The following is a 6,181-nucleotide window of genomic DNA, read 5'->3' as shown; positions in this document are numbered from 1 at the left end:
GTAATTAACATGGGAAGTTTGACCATAAATGGGGTCATAACTCATTAATGCACGACAGTTCTATTACAAAATTGTTATTTACAGATTCTTTGCATAGTGACCTAGCCAATCTGAGCAAAATCGGAAGCCCCAGATTACATTTAAGGAACTTAATTAACATGCATGAATATTTCATGAACATTAATTTATTCAGAGACTACGCTCAAGCAAACTGTCTATCATGGAACGAAAATGTCATGGAAAAGTACTCGCTTACCTTATATACCTATATTTTACCTAGCCTTGAATGGGTAAAGAAAGATGATTTTGTAGGAGCACAATGAAGGTACTTGCCCCATGAGGCCTTTGAACAAAGGTAACTAAGTATATGCGTCACAAAACGTAGTCATGTACTGTCATGTAGATCTCCTTGAAGTGTCCCTTGAAGACTACAATTTGTGTCTTGTGTATCTTGCACAATATTTAACCAATAAACTTGTAACTTTAGTATGACGTGTGTCTATCTATGCTTAACATTGTAGCAGACTTTCAGCATTTTACCTTTAACTTTCAGGCAATGGCAATGTTCCTAAGATCGCTACCCATTTTTCGGTGATTTCCCTACCTTTTTGACAATCAAAGGGGAATAAATCAGAAAGAATGCAAGGGCAAGAATTCATTCTTGATATTTCACAAATTAGCAACGTCTGGTATCCTACGTTTGTCTCTTTAGCCCCTAAATGTATGTTAAAACTGAAAATTTTAGAATTGAAAATCTTCGGGATTCCCCTACCTTGGCTTCCTACCAAACCTTCCTTGGAAATTTACGACATGTGAGATGCACGAATACCTTACCTTGTTTAAAATGCCTTATCTGGAACAAAAAACAAGCTAAAAGCCTCAAATTTGAGATTTGTTTAGTGTAGTAAATGATAAATAACATATCGAACGCTCATTAAACCATAAGGCCTTGTTGAGTATGTATTTTTACCTAAAGATCAAGGTTCACCAATTTTGATGACGGTATGCATAGATCAAAACTCCAAAATTTTAGCAGCTATATCTCAAAAACAAATTGATCAACCACTTTGCCGTTTGAACAAAATGTGTGGACACGTTTAAGCAATCTTTTGTGCAATTATCAGAAGTTTTAAACAAAAACTGAAAAAATGGCCAGGTTTCAAGTATTTGGCCAGGGTATCGGTGATTTCCCTACATTTTGGTTACTTAAGACCTATTAATTCAAAAACAATGCACGGGTAGGATATGAAACATGAACTTTAAGTTATCTGGGATGCATGACATGTTAGGTCAAAATCCCAGCTGAAACACACTGCAAAAAAAGTCGGAAAATTGTGTGTGCTTGTGGTGGTGATTTCCCTACGCAGCTGAGCAAAGTCACTTTTAAACTTTTTCGAGAATAAAACCTCACAGCCTTCACCAAAATTAGAAAAACTTGGCTGAGACGTGGCCCAACTATCAAGTGATTTTTCAGAATTTTTTCAGTTTGCACACTTTGAAATTAGAATTTCTACGAATTTTTAAAGTTGTTAGGTCACTAAAAATAAACTGAATGCTAGTTTTTCAGCTTCGTGTCCTGTACTCCACATGCACTTCCACTAGAAAAATTTGAAAACTCAAAAATCTGTGGTTTTTTTTTGCAAGGGTGAACCAAGGGCTTGAGAACAATGAGAGGGTACGATATCCAATTGCTGAATCCAGAAAGAAATCCAAACAAGCGTTTTTTTTCACCGCTTAGAATATTTTTAGTGATTCCCCTACTTTTTTTTTTTTTCGACGCAAAAAAAATCAATATTTTGCAGAAAGCTTAGCTAAACCACACACACAGCATGAAAATACATCCAATAATCTAGCAGTCTGCAAAGTTGCAAGTCAGTAAAATCGTAATAAATATTTTTCTCACAAAGTCAAAGTTCTGAGAGTACCAGGTAGGGAAATCATTACCAGGGAACCTCGAGAGAGAGAGAGAGAGCATAAGCTGGGAAGATTTTGTGAATTCAAACTGTTTGTAGCAATGGTAAAAGTGGACAAAAATGGATTGCTCATACTTTTGTATTGTTTGAAAAGTTACTGTAACTGAGAATTTTTTGTTGCTGCAGGTATATTTCTGAACGAAATAGGTTGTTTGCTATAAATGTGAACTACAGTATATACAAGCTGTGTCATGCATGTAGCTGAGTATCTTCCTGCAACAAAACACATGCAAGGGTGGTTGTTTCATGTTTTGCTGGTATCCTTTATGTTAAATTTGTTCCAGTCTTCTCTATACTGTGAGTTTAAAATGGTGGTTTGTTTATGATGATGGGTCTGAACTCTTAGGGTTATACAAGAAAAGGACTTGTAAAAGAGTACCAATATCAGCAAGACTTAAAGGGTTTCCTCTAAAGTCTAGTTGAATTTCCCTCTCACATTGGTTTTGCCTTACAGTATAATCTTCAGTTGAGACACCATGACTTGCGATAAGTTGAACCAAATTCTTCTATTTGAGATGTGTCCCATAACAAAGTATTTCCATGAGATTTTCAGTTTCAATTGATATAAATGTCATTAAGTTTGAAAGTTAGAGGTATATGCAAACACAACTGTATTACAAGTGGATAATTAATTATGAGTGCAGAATGAGATTAACATGTAGCTCGGTTCAAGTTGTTTAAACATTTTCATCTGGTAGATTAGAAACAGTACTGCTATTTGGTCAAGAGGACAGACATCAAATTGATTCAACAGACATCAAATATACTGCTTTTTTAGTACATACTTAAAACATAGTAGGGTTTATGAATTGACTTACAAGTGTTTGTACTCAATGTTGATGTTGACTGACTATGGTCTACTTCATTTTCATCTGGTAAAAGAAACAGAGTAATTGATGAAGAGAATATCATGCAAATTGATTCAGCAGACATGAATTTTTTTGTTTTGGTATACACTAGAAATACAGCATTGTTATAAATTGATTTACTAGTGTGTGGGCTGAATGTTTGTATTAGCCCACTGTGAGCTGCTTTATCTTCAGCTGGTAAAAGATGCAGAATATTTGGTGAAGGGGATAGGAAACAAATTGATTTAATAGATGTGAAATATTGTTGATTTTAGTAGATAGTATTACTCTAAACGCAGCAGAGCTAAGAAGTTGACTTACAACTGTAGCTGAGGAATCCTGGTATTTTCCTATTACTAGCTTCTCCATCATCAATGGTAAAAGATACTGTTACAGTTGCGTTACTATTTTTTGCGTGACATCACTTGATTTCTTGGGTTTTTTGTTTGGGGTTAAAGTGGGTGTTGTGTTTCAGTTTCTCGCATGCCCTTTATAGTCGTCGGCATGTGGAATTTTGTGCAAGTTGTTTTTTGGTTTTGTTCTTTCAAGCCATCGGCGTAGTGGAATTGATATGTGAGTGATAGTTTTCTTTGGTTTATCTTTATGTTAGTTTCATGGCACTCTCTTAAGATAGTTTTATACCATTTCTTCGTATCGATAACAATTTGGTATTGATTTGGTTATGCTTGTTGCCTTAGTTGTATTCATATGGTTTGTCACTTTAATTAAGCACTAGTTATATCAATCGAGGTAATCTATTCTGATTTGCGTGTTTTCTTTCTCGTGTCGAGTATATAGCAAGTTACGATCTTAAGTTTCTAAAGCATTTATTACAGTGTTTAAGTTTACTATGTATTTGTATTATTTTCAGTTTACTAGTCGATACCAATAAATGTATGGAAAATTCGTTCCTGGTTCTGGTACAGATACAGAGTATTTGATGAAGAGGATATGATGCAAATTTATTCAGCACACGTAAGATGTTTTATTTTGGTGTACACTTGAAATAGAGCATTGTTATAAATTGACTTACTAGTGTGTGAACTAAATGTTTGCATTGGCCCACTGTAAGCTGCTTTATCTTCATCTGGTAAAAGAAGCAGAATATTTTAGTGAAGGGGATAGTGTAACGAGCCGAATCAAACAACAGTTTTCTCGCAAAACACGCACATGTATTTTAATATTCATCTATTCGACTGCTAACTCTCTGGAGAGATCCGATTACAACAGCGTGGCAGTAATGCAATAAGGCAGCAATTCAAAACTAGAATAATGTCATGCAGCAGTTCCATCACACCACCCCCCTCCTTACAAAAGAACAAAACTAGATTCACACAAGGTCACAATTAGCTGATTTAAGAAAACGTAGAAAAGTTTTAACCCTTTCACTCCCAGGAATGATCAATGTACAACTTCTCTGTACAATATTAATGTCCAGCAAGCAGATAACAAGAATTGAGAAAACTATCAACTCAAGGAATCAATCTAATGCCAAATTCTCCAAACTGACAACAGGAAAGTGTATTAGACTAAATAAGGAGAATTACTACTCAGATCTTGGGAGTAAAAGGGTTAAAAAACTAATTTGAACATGCACCAGATAAGGTCTAACATCTAAATCTAACACCTAAACATTTAAATATAAATTTGAAATTCTAAATCGAAAAACTAAAAAAAATTAATGTAAAAATTAAAACCAAAAAATGTATTTCAAGCAAAAATAATTGAAGAGGCTAATGCAAAAACTTAATGTCACAAGTGACAATTTACCCAGGTTTTGTTTTGCTCCAAATTGACTAAATTTTGGCATTGTGGGCTTTTTGTTGTGTACAAATCATTGCTCTGGATTTAGTTTTTCTGTTGAAAGCTCCATTTTGAAGAACTTACCCATGGACACCATGAGTACAGTACATGTACATGTATCTTGTAGCAACTCAAAAGCAGTGAACAAAAGTGGCACAGTTGACTGATTTTCCTTTGTTTATGATCAGACAAAAGAAATAATTTATAAGTTGCTAGGCTCAGTACTAGTGGTATCCATACAGGCAAGTTCTTTGAAATGGAGCTTTCCGGCAAAAAAAAAAAAATTAAATCCAGAGAAATGGTTTGTACATGAAAAGAAGTGCACAAATGCTAAAATAGACTCAATTTGGAGCAAAAAAATTCAATTATACTGAATGGAAGATAAAAACAATAGAACTATACTGTACATGTACGTCTTTGCTGTGTCTTCTTTATGCGCCATCAAATCTGCAAGATTGCTGCTCATTTCCTTCTGGCTGCTGTGACATGTTGTCACTGCACCTTTTCTGAAGAGTGTGCTGTGGACGGGTCCTGAAATTCCAGCCTTCTTCCAGACTGATTGGATGGCTTTGCTTATTTGGCCTGATTGCAATTTCTTTCCATTCCAGGATGGAAAGAATAGCTGTTCTTTCTAAGTTGCAACACCAGGGACCTTTGATCTCACTTGTTTGATGAAGACATTCATCCAGTTTTTCAGATTTCCAGTGAAGACGACTTGGGCTGGCCCATGGACATGAAATGTTTTATGGTTCATCACGTGAATAATGTATCTGTCATCTTCTTTGTAACCCCATTGAAATTCTTTCACAGTCATATTTGAGGGTACTCCCGCTCGGTTTGCATTGTCAATTGAGATTTCCACCAGAAGATAGTCCCTCAGAAGGGTATAGTGACTCTGAGTGATCTCAATGTTATGTGCTCCACTCAACTTTCCCAGCAAAATGACAGCATCCCTAGCAGCTTGGCTTTTTTCAAACTGATCATTTTTTTCAGGTGTAACAAGTTCCACTCTGTCTTCTTCCATCTTTCCCACTTTCTCTTTTTAGGCTAGATCTCTTGTAGGAGGCAGACCACCTCCTTACCTTTTCCATCATTTGAGTAACCAGCTCGGTAGATGCATCAATTGCTGGCCTTTCTGCTAAGACATAGCAGTAGAAATGACGAAGTCTCCTTAAGTATGATTTGATTGTTTGAGGAACATATTTCTCTTCAGCATACTTCACAAATTTGCTCTGAATTAGGGTGCAATCAAAAAGCGACATCACTCTTCTGTCAGCATCAATCAGAGATAAAATGTTCTTTATCTTTGACACATGTTGTTTTGCAGTTTTCTCATCTTTTTTTCCTTCGTCAGGTGATTGTAACCATTTGGCAAGCAAGAATATCACTTCAGGGTCAGTACTCTCAATGCTATCCTCATCATCGTCAATTAAAACCACATCATTGCCTGAAGATGAAGTCTCAGTTTGTTCAAAACTGTCCAATCTGCTCTCTTCATCTTCATCTTCATTTCTTACCGTCTCCACCATATCAGGCACATGTGATTCAAATTCAACT

General features: G+C 35.7%; 1 pseudogene; it reads right to left on the bottom strand.

The window, feature by feature from the left end:
• Positions 1 to 4,985: 4,985 nt before the first annotated feature.
• Positions 4,986 to 5,886, bottom strand: LOC138031614 (uncharacterized; annotated as a pseudogene).
• Between the last annotated feature and the right edge of the window lie 295 nt (positions 5,887 to 6,181).

This window comes from Montipora capricornis, chromosome 14 (genome assembly GCF_036669925.1).
Source record: "Montipora capricornis isolate CH-2021 chromosome 14, ASM3666992v2, whole genome shotgun sequence".
Classification (NCBI taxonomy): Eukaryota; Metazoa; Cnidaria; class Anthozoa; order Scleractinia; family Acroporidae; genus Montipora; species Montipora capricornis.
The sequence above is the reverse complement of the archived record's forward strand: the minus strand, read 5'-3'. Positions and strand labels throughout refer to the sequence as shown.